This window comes from Lathyrus oleraceus, chromosome 3 (assembly GCF_024323335.1).
Source record: "Lathyrus oleraceus cultivar Zhongwan6 chromosome 3, CAAS_Psat_ZW6_1.0, whole genome shotgun sequence".
Classification (NCBI taxonomy): Eukaryota; Viridiplantae; Streptophyta; class Magnoliopsida; order Fabales; family Fabaceae; genus Lathyrus; species Lathyrus oleraceus.
This window is the reverse complement of record NC_066581.1, coordinates 80,827,600-80,845,982: the sequence shown is the minus strand read 5'-3', so window position 1 is coordinate 80,845,982 and position 18,383 is coordinate 80,827,600. Positions and strand designations below refer to the sequence as shown.

Below are 18,383 nucleotides of genomic sequence, written 5' to 3'. Positions count from 1 at the left end.
AAATCCTACGGACGACCCTAATGAACATTTAACTAAGTTTGTGCAGTACATAGACATTGTGAAGGCGAATGGTGTATCTCAAGATGCGATAAGACTACTCCTCTTTCCTTTCTCTCTAAGAGACAAAGCTTGGGCTTGGTTACAATCCTTTCCATCAAACTCAGTTACAACATGGAAAGAACTGAAGAACGTTTTCTTATCCCGATATTTTCCGCCAAGCAAAACTGCTATGCTGAGAGCTCAAATCAACGGATTTCAACAAAAGGATGTAGAATCTCTCTACAACGCATGGGAGAGATACAAAGACATGATGAGAATATGTCCACATCACGGTCTCGAAGACTGGGTGATCATTCACACATTTTACAATGGGCTTATCTATAACACAAGACTGACAGTAGACGCTGCCACGGTGGTGCACTTATGGATAAGCCATACAACGGAGCCTATCAACTCATTGAAAACATGGCCCAAAACCATTGCCAATGGGGAGGTGAAAGAAGTCTAGTAGAAAAGTCCCAAACACAAAGTGGAATGTATGAAATCAGTAGCCTTGACCACGTCCATGCAAAGGTAGATGCCCTTGTTCAAAAGTTAAACAAATTTACCTTACCACCCGTAGCCACCGTGGCTGCCGTGACTCCAAACTGTGAGTTATGTGGAACTCCTGGACACACTGCACCATAATGTCAGATTATAGTAGGGGTCCCAACCGATCAAGTGAATTACGCACAAGGAAATCCTTATTCGAATACCTATAACCCAGGTTGGAAAAATCATCCTAAATTTTCGTATAAGAATAACAACGCCTTATATGGACCTGGCCAAGCACCCGCTGTTCCGCCTGGATATCAAAAGCCAACTAATAATGCTCCTAACATGCCTAGGAAGTCCAACCTTGAACTAATAATGGAAAGCTTCATCGCTACCCAAGCTCAGACAAACAAAGACTTCTTGAACCAAAACATACATACCAGCGAGCAACTTAAACAATTAGTGAGCAAAGTAGACGCCTTAGCCACCCACAACAAAATTCTTGAAACACAGATTTCACAAGTGGCTCAACAACAAGCATCTACTGCCGCTCCCGCTGGCACATTTCCTGTACATCCGCAACCTAATTCAAAAGGATATGTAAATGTCGTTATACTGAGGAGTGGAAAAGACCTAGACAGACCCGTAGATCCAAGACTCCAAAATCTTGCCATGTACCAAAAACCAGACAAAACCACAATTGAGGAGGTAAGTGAACCGAATGAGAAGGAAGATAATACCCGAGAGGCCGAAGAGAAAGAAAAACCTTATGTGCCTCCACCGTCTTATACACCACCCATTTCGTATCCTCAAAGACTCGTAAATTCTAAAACTGCAGGGCAACTTAGGAAATTTGTTGAACTTCTGAAGCAACTAAACATTACAATTCCCTTTACAGAAGTCATCACACAAATGCCCTCATATGCCAAATTTCTTAAGGAGATCCTATCCAATAATAAAAAGATTGAGGATAATGAAACGATTACACTTACTGCTGAGTGTAGCGCAATAATCCAAAATAGCATGCCTCCCAAACTAAAAGACCCAGGTAGTTTCTCTATACCCTGTGTCATTGGAAAATTCGTCATAGACAAAGCTCTATGCGACCTAGGAGCCAACATTAGTGTAATGCCCTTAACCATCTGTAAAAGGCTTAACATGGGAGAACTAAGACTAACCAAGAAGTCTGTTCAACTAGCTGACCGCTCAATCAAATATCTTGTTGGTATACTAGAGAATGTCCCAGTACGTGTAGGATAATTCTACATTCCTACAGACTTCATAATCATGGACATCAAAGAAGATACCAGTACACCTATTATATTAAGAAGGTCATTCTTAGCCATCGCCAGAGCCATAATAGACGTAAAAAGAGGTAAGCTAACATTCAAAGTTGGAGAAGAAAAGGTTGAATTCATCTTGACACAATTCTTACAAGCGCCAGCTATAGACGATACCTGTTATCTACTTGATGTCATAGACGAGTGCGTAAGAGAGATGGAGATGCAAGAAACCACATATTCTGATATAATGAAAATCCAAATCCCTCCAATCTTTGAAGATGATAATTGGTGTGAACCATACCAAAATGACAGTCTAAGCGAATGCTTAGAACTTACACCCAACCACATGCCATGCCCGAAGAAACCAGACTTGGAATTAAAAACACTACCAAAGAACCTAAGATACGAATTCCTAGACACTGAACTCAAAAGACCAGTAATAGTCAACGCTGACTTGGGACTGATGGAAACTGAAAAGTTACTAGATGTCTTAAGAAAATATCCAACTGCGTTAGGCTACAACATCGCCGACCTAAAAGGAATAAGTCCTTCTACCGGAAGTAGAATGTGCATCGATTATATAAAACTAAACAAAGCCACTCAGAAGGATCATTTTCCTCTGCCTTTCATTGACCAAATGCTTGAACGATTGGATAAGCATTCCCACTTCTACTATCTAGACGGTTATTCAGGATTCTTTCAAATTCCAATCCATCCTGACGACCAAGAGAAGACAACCTTCACATGCCCTTATGGTACATTCGCTTACCGATGAATGCCATTTGGATTATGCAACACTCCCGCAACATTCCAAAGATGCATGATGTCAATCTTCGCTGACTTTATAGACGATATTATGGAAGTCTTTATGGACGACTTTTCTGTTTGTGGGCAGAGCTTCGAAGGATGTTGTCATACGGTGAACTGACTTTATGTGTTTTTGCTTTGGAAAGCAAATGTCGCGGATAGCAAGAGTCGCCACCGACTTTTCTTTTATCCAATAAGGAAAGGCGGAAAAGAACAGGAAAGACCTTAATTAGATTTTGGGTTCGGGAGGTACATTATACAAAGGGAAGGTGTTAGCACCCTTTATATCCATGGTTATCCATGGGCTCTTAATTGCTTGATCACTTATGTTTGTCTGAAAAAAGTGTTCGTGAATTGTTTAGAAAATGTTTTGAAAAAGAGAATTTAACTTTGTAATGATTCTCGTATGAATGTATACAAAGTGGTTATCTCGTTTAGTTTTGAAAATGGTTTAGAAAAATATAACTCAGTAATGATTCTAGTATGAATGTATACCAAGTGGTGGGTTTCTAGAAGATGTTTTGCAAAATGTGATATATGAAAAATGTTTTAGGTTGTGAGCCAGCAATTAAGAGTTATACCGACCCAAGGTCTTTATGGGTATTTCCTATCCTTAGGAGGGTAAAACTGTCCTTGCTATTGAGAAGTAAGTAGTTTTATCCTTTGGATGTAAAAGGGTCATCGTAGGGTCATCGATTGGTCATTGAAGGCAACATTTGTAAGGATACCCTAGCATTCGGAGGGACGATCATCATTTAACCGTAAGCTACACCGAAGGGTCATCGAGGGACAAAATCATATATTCGAAGGCAACATCCGAGGGACTATGATTTATTTTATAGGGACATGATGATTTAATCGAAGGGTCTTGGCTAAGGGTATCCCCACATTCGCGGGACATGACCATAATACCGTAATACCGTAAAGCAACAAAGAGAGGTCCAATATCAAATATTCAAAGGCCGTATTTTACAATCAATTAGGTAATTAGGAGGAATCCCCACATTAAAATTAATACATTAAGATCAATTAAGCAATTTAGGGTGGATCTTTGCCATAAAATTAATACATTAAAATCAATTGAGTAATTCAGGGTGAATCTCCACAAGGGTATCCCACAAATAAAGTGGAATACCTAACAAGCAATCTTTTCCTGGGATATGTGAACCTTTACAAAACTCAACAAAACATGTAAGAACACCAAATCAGGGTGCAATCGAGGATTACACCACAAAAAAAAGATCACAACAGTAAATAGGGGTCGGGTAAATGATGCATGGCTATGATAAAACATGAGTGAAAAATCAGAACAGAAAAGTCAGCTACTGTCACGTTCGCTCCTGCCTCGCCTAGCGAAGGCTTAGCGAATACTCGCTGCATGTTCGCTTAGCGATGTGCTAGCGAGCAGCTGCGGATTCTGGTTTTGATATCAGTACAATTTCAACCAATTTTATGCCTTATGGCTTTCATTACAGTAATAATATGGTTAATCATTTAAGGTATTCAGGTACATACTAAAATTCACATGCCAACTTAAGATATTTTTATAAATTTAATCATAATGCCATATGCAAATTAAGAACATAAGGCAGTAATAGCAATGTAAACCTGTTTGCAATTGAATTGTGACTTTGAATCGGCAAATCGGATTGAATTGGGCAGAGGTAAACCTTGATGCCGCCGAGTTCCTTCAGGGTTGGCCTCCCGTGAGTGTTAGGGTTTGCTTGTTAGGGTTCTCCTTTCTCCGTTTTCGTTCTCCTCCCTTCTGACTGAAGTTGGGGTATTTACAATACTCTTTTTGTGACCTAATGGGCTCAGAATGAAGCCCAGAATTTTCTGTTATTCGCAGGTTTCGCTAGGCGAGCTGTATAGCGAAGGGTTCGCTAGGCGAAGGAATTGCTCGCCTAGCGAGCATGCCAGTTTTGGGTCATTTTCTGGATTTGGCCATCTGTGAGCTGGCCTTTGTTCTTTTGGGATCAATGCCTTGAAAAATAAGTTGGAGTGCCTAAGAAATGCCTTGTAATATTAATGGGCAAATTTTGGGGTATGACAGCTGCCCCTGTTCAAGATTCTTGAACCGAGAGAGTTAGAATGGTAAATGCGTCATTCGTGGTCTGGAGGTGGAAGATTATTGAACATTAGAGTGCCCAAAAATTTTCACCTGTTAATGGAGATGGGCTTAAAGATGCCATCCAGGTAGTTTGATGATGAGAGCTTCAGAGTGCGTCGTACATTAGACGATATCTGAAGACATGGGTGTCATATCGGGTCGTACGCTAGACCGTATGGCGAGTCATCCATTCGGCTGTCGACTTTGCTGTGGAGTCAGAATGTGTCATACACTGCTGGGGATAAGGGATCAGAATGGATCATACACTAGATCGTATCTGAATAGCAGAGTGAACCGTCCCTTAGGCTGCATCTGGAGAGGTAAAGGTTAGAATGGATCGTACGCTAGATCGTGTCTGAGTAGCAAAATAAGTTGTCCATCAGGCCGGTGACTCCGCTGGGGATGAAATACCAGACTGGATCGTACGCTAGACTGTATCCGAGTTGCAGAATGGGCCGTCCATTAGGCAGTATCTGAGAGGGGTAGTCGTATGCTAGGCCACACGTCAGAATGTACCGTACGCTAGGTAGTCTCTGAGAAATGAAAGGTCCAACTGGGTCGTAAATTAGACCGTATTGGAGTAGTTGAAGGTCAGAATGGATCGTCCATTAGATCGTATCTGAGTGGGAGGAGTCATATGTTGAGCTGAATCAGAATGAACCGTATGTTAGACTGTATCTGATCGTATTTGTAGATGTTGTATTTGCAATAAATGGCCGGGATGGGCTTAAAGATACCATCCTTAGGAGGATAATTAATCTGAAAAATAAAGTTAGCTTCATGCCATGTCATGATGCATGAGATGTTTTATGCTTTCGACAATAAATGCGAACAATGTATGCATGCGTATGCTGTGAAATGATGTAATGAATGAATTATGCATCTGAAAAGTTCTTCCCGAGGACTCTACTGGGGAAATAAATCTCAGTCTTCTGGTTGGAGATACTGGTATCGGTGATCCTCTCTTAGCTGGTGATACTTGATTCTTGTCTGATGGTAGAAATATTCGACAGAGCCTGGCTGGGGATGGAAGAGATGACCAGTCTGTCTAGTGATACCAATTTCTTCTAGGGAATAACTGGTTTTGTTCAGGAATAGAATTAGCACCCGGATTCATTGGAACGCATGGTTAGACCTTCTCCTCGATCCTGAAGTCTTGTAGTAATCACTATTTCTATCTTATGTATTTTTGGTACACAACGATCATATTCAAATGCATATATCAATTCAAATTAAATCAATGGACGTTTATGCAAACAAAACAGAAAAAGTAAAACAAAAGCATTTTTTTTTGGAAATAAAATTGTATTGATTTTGAAAGAGGGCCTATAAACAGGCAATTGGTGTACAAAGAGACAGAAATCCTAGTAAGAGGAAATTGTCGAGAACATAAAGAAAAAGCTATGAAGGAAAAGTCCTATTGATTTTAATTCTGCCACTGTCACTATGTCTTCAAGTATCTCATCTCCTACTGTCGGATAAAAGTGATTGGCTTGTTCAGTCCCTTGAACTTGGGTGAAGCTGTCTGAGAACGGGACATAGTCGCACGTTTTAATCCCTAATTTTTGCCTGGACCTCCTTTTCAGGTTTTCAGTCCACCAGGATACCCTTTTTTGCCCAAGCCGCCTTTTCAGGTTTTCGGCTTGCCGGGTGTACATTATTATACGTTTATCCCTAATCTTTGCCCGAACCCTTTTTGGTTCGCCGGGATGCCCTTACTTTTGCCTAGACACGTCGACCTAGCGGGTCTTTTATGCGTAGTATTTTTTAACTATGTCCGCGTTCACCAGATGCGGGAAATCTTCACCATCCATTGTAGCAAGTATCATGGCTCCACCAGAGAATACCTTCTTAACCACAAATGGCCCTTCGTATGTGGGAGTCCATTTGCCTCTGGGATCACCTTGTGGTAGAACGATACGCTTGATTACCAAGTCACCAATTTGATACACCCGTCTCTTGACTTTCTTATCAAATGCCTGGCTCATGCGCTTCTGATATATCTGCCCATGACAAACAGCCGCAAGCCTCTTCTCATCAATCAAATTTATCTGATCGAGTCGAGTTTGAATCCATTCATCTTCATCTAAGCCCGCCTCTTTCATGATTCTTAGAGAGGGAATCTGGATTTCCACTGGTAAAACGGCTTCCATTCCATAGACTAAAGAGAACAGAGTTGCCCCTATCGAAGTGCGCACTGAAGTGCGATAACCATGGAGAGCAAAGGGTAACGTCTCATGCCAGTCTTTGTACGTTACTGTCATCTTTTGTATAATCTTTTTGATATTCTTATTAGCAGCTTCCACGGCGCCGTTCATCTTTGGCCAGTACGGAGAAGAGTTATGGTGTTTTATGTTGAACTGCGTGCAGAGTTCAGTAATCATCTTGTTGTTCAAATTAGTACCATTGTCAGTGATAATTCTTTCCGGAATGCCGTATTGACAGATGAGATTATTCTTGATGAATCGTGCCACCACATTCTTGGTGACAGAAGCGAATGAGGCTGCCTCTACCCATTTCGTAAAGTAATCAATAACAACAAGGATGAAACGATGTCCATTAGAAGCCGTAGGTTTGATCTCTCTGATCATATCAATGTCCCACATTGCAAAGGGCCAAGGGGCTGTCAACACGTTCAATGGAGCAGGAGGCACATGTACTTTATCCGCATAGACCTGGCACTTGTGACAAGTTCTGGAGTGATGGTGGCAATCAGCTTCCATGGTGGACCAATAATACCCTGATCTCAGAATCTTCTTGGCCATTGTATGTCCACTAGAATGAGTCCCAAAAATACCGTCATGCATGTCTTCCATAATCTTTTCTGCTTCCTTTTTATCCACACAGCGAAGCAGAGTCGAATCATGATTACGTTTGTATAACACTCCATTACTCAAAAAGAATTTAGCGGAGAACTTCCTCAGGAACTTTCTGTCATTGATGGATGCCCCTTTAGGGTATTCCTGAGCTTCTAAATATCTTTTTACTTCATGGAACCAAGGTTTCTCTTCTACTTCAGCAGCGTTAAGTTCATAACAATATGCTGGTTCATCTAGTCGTTCAACGGTGATCCTGGGAGCTTCATTGTCCCATCTGACTCTGAACATAGATGACATGGTAGCCAATGCGTCTGCCAACTGATTCTCCTCTCGCGGAATATGTTCGAATGTAATCTCTTCAAAATATGGGATTAACGTCAACACCCGCTCTCGATAAGGGATGAGATTCGGATGTTTAGTGTCCCATGCTCCTTTGATCTGACTGATTACTAATGCTGAGTCTCCGTACACACTCAAAAACTTGATTCTCAGGTCTATAGCAGCTCTGAGTCCCAAAATACATGCTTCATACTCGGCCATATTGTTGGTACAATCGAAACATAGTCTAGCAGTGAAAGGCGTATGACGACCCTTGGGGGAAACGATTACAACACCAACACCATTGCCCAATGCATTAGAAGATCCATCAAAAACCATAGTCCATCTGGATCCCGGTTCGGGTTCTTCATCCGGTCCAGGTTCTTCATAATCAGTAACAAGCATGACATCCTCATCTGGGAACTCAAAATTCATAGATTGGTAATCATCCACTGCTTGATGAGCCAAATGATCGGCTAGCACGCTTCCTTTGATTGCTTTCTGGGTAGTATATTGGATATCATACTCTGTTAAAATCATCTGCCATCTCGCTATTCTTCCGGAGAGGGCAGGTTTCTCAAATATGTATTTGATGGGATCCATCTTAGAAATCAACAAAGTGGTATGGTTTAACATATACTGTCTTAGTCGGCGAGCAGCCCAAGCCAAAGCACAGCAAGTTTTCTCGAGCAGCGAGTATCTTGTTTCACAGTTGGTAAACTTTTTGCTAAGGTAGTATATGGCATGCTCTTTTCGACCAGACTCGTCATGTTGCCCCATCACACACCCCATTGAATTTTCTAACACGGTTAAATACATGATTAGAGGTCTCCCTTCAACTGGTGGTATCAGAATGGGAGGTTCCTGGAGATACTTCTTGATTTTATCAAAAGCTTCTTGACATTCATCATTCCATACCATCTCTTGATTTTTCTTCAGTAGTTTGAAGATGGGTTTGCAGGTAGCAGTCAAGTGGGAGATAAATCGGGCAATTTAATTCAAGCGTCCCAAGAAACCTCTGACTTCTTTATTTGTACGGGGAACTGGCATTTCTTGAATAGCTCTCACCTTAGCCGGGTCAACCTCAATTCCTTTACCACTGACAATAAATCCCAAGAGTTTACCGGATCTTACTCCAAAGGTGCATTTGTTCGGATTCAATCTCAGCTTGTATTTCTTCGACCTCTCAAACAATTTGTACAAGTGATCGAGATGTTCTTCTTCAGTATGAGATCTGGCTATCATGTCATCCACATATACTTCTATTTCATGATGAATCATATCATGGAACAAAACCACCATAGCACGCTGGTACGTTGCCCCGGCGTTCTTTAAACCGAATGGCATTACTTTGTAACAGAAAGTGCCCCATTGCGTCACAAACGTAGTTTTCTCCATGTCTTCAGGTGCCATCTTAATCTGGTTATAACCCGAGAATCCATCCATGAAGGAGAATACCTTGTGTTGAGCGGTGTTGTCTACCAGAACATCAATGTGCGGAAGTGGAAAGTCATCTTTGGGACTCGCCTTATTCAAATCTCTGTAATCTACACACATTCACACCTTACCATCCTTCTTCGACACCGGTACCACATTAGCAACCCATTGAGGATAAGAAGTAACGGCTAGGAAACCGACGTTAAATTGTTTCATAACTTCGGCTTTGATTTTCTCAGACATTTCCGGGCGCATGCGACGAACCTTCTGCTTAATAGGACGACAGTCTTCCTTCATTGGCAAACGATGCACTACTATACCAGTATCCAATCCTGGCATGTCTTCATAAGACCAAGCAAAAATCTCTACATAGTCATGTAACATCTGAATCAATCTTTCTTTGATACTGTTTTCCAAGCCTGCTCCTATTTTGACTTCTTTCTTGTCTACTTCAGTACCCAGATTTACAATTTCAATTGATTCCTCATGCGGTTGTATGGTCTTTTCCTCTTGCAGTAACAGTCTGGAAAGTTCACCAAGGATTGCACACTCTTCCTCACTTCCATCCTCGGCTTGGTAGATCGGATTTTCAAAGTCATAATAAACAGTAGTAGAACTATTATCAACAGGATCCAGAGTGGGTACGGATCTGCAATTTGTTATGTGAGTGTGTGTAAGAAACATAGCTTGTTTGGAAGATGACAGGAAAGATAAAGAGCGCAATATTTGAATGCAAAAAGTCCATTGATTTATTGAATGTGAATATGCTTATGAAATGACAAACCCTTAACAAATTAGCTATTGTGCCCCGGGCATAGACACAATGCTTTAAGAAGTTCAATTGTAAAAACTAAAAAAAAAATTGCAACACTAAAATAGACAATAACAATTACTCCTGACTAAAGGAAATCGGGATAGTGTCTTCAGCCTTCCAATTATTGAGTCCGTCACCAATTGTTGGAAAAATCCAGCTATCCAGGTCGCAATCGCTATCAGCATCTTCTACAGCATTAACCTGATCTTTGACCATCCTTTCAGAGTTAAATCCCAGACCAGACTTGTCAGATTTGTACGGTACGTTGATCAGTTGACCCCAACCAGTACGACCACCGTTTTCAACCACGGCTTGAGCGTCTTTCAAAGAAATCATGGCAGGAGGAGCACGAATAACCTTGGGCACAAGGGGAGTTGGCTTAAGGACAGGGCTGGTCGGAGGAACTACTTCGAATGACTGAGAAGGAGTCTCAAAGAATTCACCATCCATCTCGACGTATCTGAAGGCCTGCACACTACTGACAATATATTCTTCTTCTCCACACACAGTGACAATCTTGCCCTCTATTGGATACCTCAGCTTTTGATGGAGAGACGAGGCTACAGCACTTGCCCCATGAATCCAAGGGCGTCCCAGCAAGCAGGAATAGGCAGGACGAATGTTCATTACGTGAAAGATAGTGTTGAAGACTTGAGGTCCTATCTTGATAGGGAGCACTACTTCGCCACAAACAACACTCTTCGCACCATCGTAAGCACGCACCACAATGTCACTAGGCTTCAGTTCAATGCTCTTGCAGTCAAGTTTATCGATCACGGCTTTCGGTAGCACATTCAAAGAAGAGTCGTTATCGATCAACACATGAGACAAAGTGATCCCCTTACACTCAATGGAGATATGCAGAGCCTTATTGTGATTCTTTCCTGCTGATGTCAGGTCAGCATCAGAAAAGCCTAGGCCATTGTCAACAGCCAGGTGAGCAACATAGTTTTCGAACTGATCGACGGATGTCTCCTGAGGTACATGAGCAGTCTTCAGGAATTTTATCAATGCATTGGCATGAGATTCAGAAGATAATAACAAGGATAACATCGAGATCTTAGACGGAGTATGCCCCAGCTGTTCTACCACATCAAAATCACTCTTGCGGATGATTTTCAGCATTTCTTCCATTTCTTGTTTGGCAACCTCTTCGGTAGTAACTTCGACGGGTGTCCCTGATTGAGAAGAGTTAACTGGTTCCTTTCCTCGGGTTTCAGGGGCGGGAGGTGAGATTTCTGGAGAGAAGATCCTTCCACTTCGAGTAACTTTACTAGTCCCGGCAATGTCATTAGGATTAGCAGAATTACCAACTTGCTTTACGCCATGGATGTAAACATCACCTCCATAATTCCACGGAATGGCTTTGCTTGAGGAATATGGTACCGGGCCAGGTGCAGTAATGATTAGGGGAGCTACCTTGGGCTCAGCAGTAATCTTCACAGGTACTCTGGTAGCGGTAATCTTCACTGGAACTTTGGACCTAGCAATCACAGATACTTCTTCAATAGGGTTCTCCGCCTTGGGAATCTTTTCGAAGAGAATTGTACGATCATCCATCAGCCGTTGAATACCCTTCCTCAACTTCAAGCACTCATTGGGTCGGAGTATGCAGAGATCGCAATTTTCAGCACAGCCTGGAAATAAACCAGCTTGTACTAAATTCTTCTTGATGATCAGGAGAGGAGATGCTAAGTCAGCTACATTAGAAATGTGAGAATAGTCATCCACAGCATTAACAGTTTTGTCATGATTAGGCATAGGTGCAATGATGACATTAGGAGTCTCCGGAGGCTCAAATTCAATTTCTCCAGCTTCGATCATATCCTGAACCTTATTCTTCAATGACCAGCAATCGTTTGTATCATGCCCGGGGCTATCGGAGTGATATGCACACCTGGCATTGGGATTATAACGAGAAGAAGTAGTGTTGGGTTTCGTAGGAGGATCCCTGAGGGTGATCAGATTTGCCTTTAGCATTCCCTGCAGTGCCTGTGCTAAAGTCATATTGATCCTGGTAAACTGCCTTCTTGGCCTGTCTTGTCTGGGCTGGAAGTTTTGAGATGGCGGTGCTACAATCGTAACCGCTCCAATGGTATGGTCACGATTTTTCTTGTTACGACCCTTTTGACCGTACACAGCATTTGATTCATTCCTCCCCTGATAGGACCTTTTGGTGCTTGCAGAGGTAGCCGCCTGTATCTTTCCACTTCGGATGCCGCTTTCAACACGCTCACCTGTCAATATAAGTTCAGTGAAACCTGATGAAGAACTTCCCAGTAGATGGCTGTAGAATGGGCCAGTCAGTGTGCCCATGAACATGTCCACTAATTCTCGGTCAGTCATAGGGGGTTTGACTCTGCCAGCCAAATCTCTCCATTTCTGAGCATATTCCTTGAAGCTTTCTTTGGATCCCATAGTCATATTCTGCAACTGTAGCCGAGTAGGCGCTATTTCGGAGTTATACTGGTACTGTTTATAGAAAGCTGTTGCTAAATCAGTCCAGGTGCGGATGTCAGAGCTCTCGAGCTGATAATACCATTCCAACTGTGTGCCAGACAGACTCTCTTGGAAGAAATGGATCCATAGCTTCCTATTAGTGGTATGTGGCTGAATCTTTCTCACATAAGCTCTCAGGTGCATCTGAGGACAAGACGCACCATCGTACTTAGTGAAAGTGGGGATCTTGAATTTGCGAGGAATGGTCACATCGGAGACCAGACCCAAACTTTTGAAATCCAGACCGGGCGCCTTCTGACCCTCCATGGCTAGCATACGTTCTTCCAGCAACTTGTACTTATCATCTCTTGGAGAGTACTGTTCATTCTCGTAATCTTCATCGTCGTCCTCAGGGTTGAAGAGATCAACATCCTCCTCTCCTGAATCATTTTCCGTCTCCTCTTCTGGACCATTCGGAATTCCAAACTTGACTCCCGCGGTCTGTCTTTTAAGCCTTCTTCCCGTGTTAATGTAACTCACAGCTTTCTTGTCTTTCTTCTTTTCGAGCAAAAGAGCCTTCAGTTCTTCCTGCCCCTTGGATAAGCTCAAGATCAACTCCTGGAATTGAGCATTCTGAGTCTGGAGATCTTTGACAGTTTGTTCAAGGTCCATTTTTCTGTTCAGAGGGAAGACCGTAAGAACATTGATCTTTTAGAATACCTGTTATGCAATGTTATGTTATGCTATGCAATGTATGAAATGTTTTCAAGGACTTTTGGAATTTAACTTTGCGTAAACCACCAAAAAGAGAGGAACTTTTTATTAATAATTTCTTTAATCAATGTTCATTACAAAAAGGAAAAATAAAAATACAATGAAAGCTCAAGTCTCCTAGGGACGGCTTCTTTTTGGGCGAAGATATGTATTGAGTCTTCGTTCCTCATTAAGCTGGCTGGTGAGCTCTAACACTTTCTTCCTTTCTGCAACAAACTGAGTCTCAAAAGTATCCCTTTCCTCTCTCAACTGGATCCAGGATCTCTTTAATTCTTCAACATCGGTAGGCATATCAGGATGAGGAATGATCTGAGGAGTACCTCCTTCAACTTCTGGTTCAACAATCAGCGGTCCGACTGCAAGGTATGGCATGACAAGTTCACGAGCTCTGGCTCGTACCCATCTGAGATAAGGTTCCATAGGAATAGAATTTTTCTGTCCTAAAGTACTTCTTTTCACCATGCCCCAGGCTCGTACAAACCTTTGACGGAGACCTTGAGAGTCGTTGTCATAGTCAAACACAGTGCCTTGAATAATTACTTCATGTGGACCATCTCTTCGAGCATAACCAAACTGGCGTAGGGCTAAAGTTGGGTTATAAGTAATACCTCCTCTTATCCCCAGGAGTGGTACGTTAGAGAATTCTCCACAACGATCAATGACGATAACATTTTCTTTGAGATGAGGACACCAACGGATGTCTGAATGGGAGAGCGACATTATCTTTTGAGACCATTTCAAATTTTGATCATTCTTCAGGACTGATTGAGGAAGGTGCGAAATAAACCACCTAGACAATAAAGGTACGCAGCACATGAGAGTCCCTTGCCTTTTCATAGTACGAGTGTGAAGGGAATGCAAAATGTCTCAAAGCAAGGTGGGCACAGGGTTATGAGTGAGAAATATCTTAATAGCATTCATGTCTATAAATTGGTCGGGATTAGGAAATAGCACCAAACCATAGATTAGTAATGCTAGAACATCTTCGAAAGCATGGACGTTCATAACTTTTAGGAATTCTCGGGCCTTATTCATCAGAAACTTGGCAAGTAGACCCTTAACTCCACTTCTTGTTACCCAATTAGTTTCAATGTCGGATTTTGTCAAGTGTAAAGCCATGGCAACTTCTTCAGACTTCGGAATCTTTTCTAAACCACTGAAAGGTGTTTGATCAAGGATAGGTATCCCCAACAGCCTGGAGAATTCTTCTAACGTGGGCACCAACTGATAATCGGGGAAAGTGAAGCAATGATGTTTAGGATCGAAGAACTGGAATAGAACTCTCATCATATCTTCCTTGAAACCAGTAGTAACCAAATTGAGAAGAGAACCATGTTTCTGGATGAACTGAGCATGATCGGGAAGTTCTGACACTAAATTCTTGAGTTAAGGAGAGATTGCTACAAGATTAATCCGGATAGTCTTCCTGGAAGCCATAACCTTACAAAACAGAGCAAAGTTAAATCCCTAAGTCCTTGAAATGATTAATACAATGCCATATGTTATGATGTTATGATGTTATGATGTTATGTAAATAACAAGCACAAGCAAGTCACACAACAATCATTCCTAGGTTTTAGGGCTTGCATGAGTTCCATAGGCAAGTACCCTCCCCACTGAAGTTTGGTTGGTTCAACCTGTCCTAGAATAGTAACCGGGTTCTAGAAGGATCTCAAATCATCGACCTTCCTTTAAGTCCACTTCAGTGCAACACCAAGTGGTTGACCAAAGCTTCCCTAAAGTCCAATCTCAAAGAGTGTAGTATCGAGTATCAACCAACCCCAATCGGAACCGAAGTCAGTTATCTCACTACTTTCTAATGGCTAGGATGAGTCAATTAGGGTTCTAAAGGTCTGGTTAATGTTTGATGACACCACGCGGAAGCCAAATTTTTCCTCAAGTAAACATGAGGAACATCAAGACATCCAAAGTGTCACATTAACCGTAGCCATCATTTTGACCATTCCGGTATACGCCGGATAGTCGCGATGATCTTTTGCTACTTACCTAAGGTACACTAGATCCGGGTGTAGGATCTTTCACTCAAGCATAAAATACCCAAGCAATCCCTTAAAAGTAAATCAGACAATTTGAATAAGTGATCTTGTTTTTTAAGGTAACCTCTCCTTTTAAGAATCCCCAGCAGAGTCGCCAGTTCTGTCATACGGTGAACTGACTTTGGTGTGTTTTTGCTTTGGAAAGCAAATGTCGCGGATAGCAAGAGTCGCCATCGACTTTTCTTTTATCCAATAAGGAAAGGCGGAAAAGAACAGGAAAGACCTTAATTAGATTTTGGGTTCGGGAGGTACATTATACAAAGGGAAGGTGTTAGCACCCTTTATATCCATGGTTATCCATGGGCTCTTAATTGCTTGATCACTTATGTTTGTCTGAAAAAAGTGTTCGTGAATTGTTTAGAAAATGTTTTGAAAAAGAGAATTTAACTTTGTAATGATTCTCGTATGAATGTATACAAAGTGGTTATCTCGTTTAGTTTTGAAAATGGTTTAGAAAAATATAACTCAGTAATGATTCTAGTATGAATGTATACCAAGTGGTGGGTTTCTAGAAGATGTTTTGCAAAATGTGATATATGAAAAATGTTTTAGGTTGTGAGCCAACAATTAAGAGTTATACCGACCCAAGGTCTTTATGGGTATTTCCTATCCTTAGGAGGGTAAAATTGTCCTTGCTATTGAGAAGTAAGTAGTTTTATCCTTTGGATGTAAAAGGGTCATCGTAGGGTCATCGATTGGTCATTGAAGGCAACATTTGTAAGGATACCCTAGCATTCGGAGGGACGATCATCATTTAACCGTAAGCTACACCGAAGGGTCATCGAGGGACAAAATCATATATTCAAAGGCAACATCCGAGGGACTATGATTTATTTTATAGGGACATGATGATTTAATCGAAGGGTCTTGGCTAAGGGTATCCCCACATTCGCGGGACATGACCATAATACCGTAATACCGTAAAGCAACAAAGAGAGGTCCAAGATCAAATATTCAAAGGCCGTATTTTACAATCAATTAGGTAATTAGGAGGAATCCCCACATTAAAATTAATACATTAAGATCAATTAAGCAATTTAGGGTGGATCTTTGCCATAAAATTAATACATTAAAATCAATTGAGTAATTCAGGGTGAATCTCCACAAGGGTATCCCATAAATAAAGTGGAATACCTAACAAGCAATCTTTTCCTGGGATATGTGAACCTTTACAAAACTCAACAAAACATGTCAGAACACCAAATCAGGGTGCAATTGAGGATTACACCACAAAAAAAAGATCACAACAGTAAATAGGGGTCGGGTAAATGATGCATGGCTATGATAAAACATGAGTGAAAAATCAGAACAGAAAAGTCAGCTACTGTCACGTTCGCTCCTGCCTCGCCTAGCGAAGGCTTAGTGAATACTCGCTGCATGTTCGCTTAGCGATGTGCTAGCGAGCAGCTGCGGATTCTGGTTTTGATATCAGTACAATTTCAACCAATTTTATGCCTTATGGCTTTCATTACAGTAATAATATGGTTAATCATTTAAGGTATTCAGGTACATACGAAAATTCACATGCCAACTTAAGATATTTTTATAAATTTAATCATAATGCCATATGCAAATTAAGAACATAAGGCAGTAATAGCAATGTAAACCTATTTGCAATTGAATTGCGACTTTGAATCGGCAAATCAGATTGAATTGGGCAGAGGTAAACCTTGATGCCGCCGAGTTCCTTCAGGGTTGGCCTCCCGTGAGTGTTAGGGTTTGCTTGCTAGGGTTCTCCTTTCTCCGTTTTCGTTCTCCTCCCTTCTGACTGAAGTTGGGGTATTTATAATACTCTTTTTGTGACCTAATGGGCTCAGAATGAAGCCCAGAATTTTCTGTTATTCGCAGGTTTCGCTAGGCGAGCTGTATAGCGAAGGGTTCGCTAGGCGAAGGAATTGCTCGCCTAGCGAGCATTCCAGTTTTTGGTCATTTTCTGGATTTGGCCATCTGTGAGCTGGCCTTTGTTCTTTTGGGATCAATGCCTTGAAAAATAAGTTGGAGTGCCTAAGAAATGCCTTGTAATATTAATGGGCAAATTTTGGGGTATGACAGATGTCTATACAACCTTGAAATGGTACTTGAAAGATGCGTAAAGGTGAATCTCGTCTTGAATTGGGAGAAATGCCATTTCATGGTCCAACAAGGAATCCTGTTAGGACACGTAGTATCTGATAAAGTAATTGAAGTAGACAAAGCTAAGATCGAAATCATAGAGAATCTTCAACCTTCGAAAACCATATGAGAAACACAAAGCTTTTTAGGACACGCCGGTTTCTACCGACGCTTTATCAAAGATTTCTCAAAAATTACCAAACCACTTACGGGTTTATTAATGAAAGATGCTGACTTTATCTTTGATGAGAAATGTTTAACAGCATTTGAGCAATTAAAAACATCTTTAATCACCGCACCTATCATGCAACCACCTGCCTGGAGATTACCTTTCGAAATCATGTCTGATGCGAGTGATTATGCCGTAGGCGCAGTACTAGGACAAAGAAAGGATAAAAAACTTCATGCTATCTACTACGCAAGTAGAACATTAGATCCAACCCAAATGAACTACGCCACCACTGAAAAGGAACTTCTAGCCGTTGTGTTCGCTTTAGGCAAATTTCGTTCCTACTTAGTATGAGCAAAAATCATTATCTATATTGACCACACCGCTATTAGATATCTTCTAAGTAAGAAGGATGCCAAACCAAGACTCTTAAGATGGATCCTACTCTTACAATAATTTGACTTAGAGATAAAAGATAAGAAGGGTACTGAAAACGTAGTAGCATACCACTTATCACGAATTGAAGGGAATAAACCTGAACAAATTCCAATCAATGATGATTTGCCTTACGAACGACTTATAGCCCAAATGGAAAGCGACATGTCTGAACTAACCATAAATGACACCGAAATAGAAGAATCTGTGGAAGAAATTCATGTGAATGCAACTCTGCCATGGTATGCTGATTTTGTCAACTACCTAGCTGTTGG

General features: G+C 41.4%; 1 non-coding gene across 1 annotated transcript; it reads right to left on the bottom strand.

The window, feature by feature from the left end:
- Window positions 1-229: 229 nt before the first annotated feature.
- LOC127133170 (small nucleolar RNA R71) lies at window positions 230-336 on the bottom strand. Its single transcript, XR_007807163.1, has one exon. It is a non-coding gene; the product is annotated as a small nucleolar RNA R71 (small nucleolar RNA).
- Window positions 337-18,383: the final 18,047 nt, after the last annotated feature.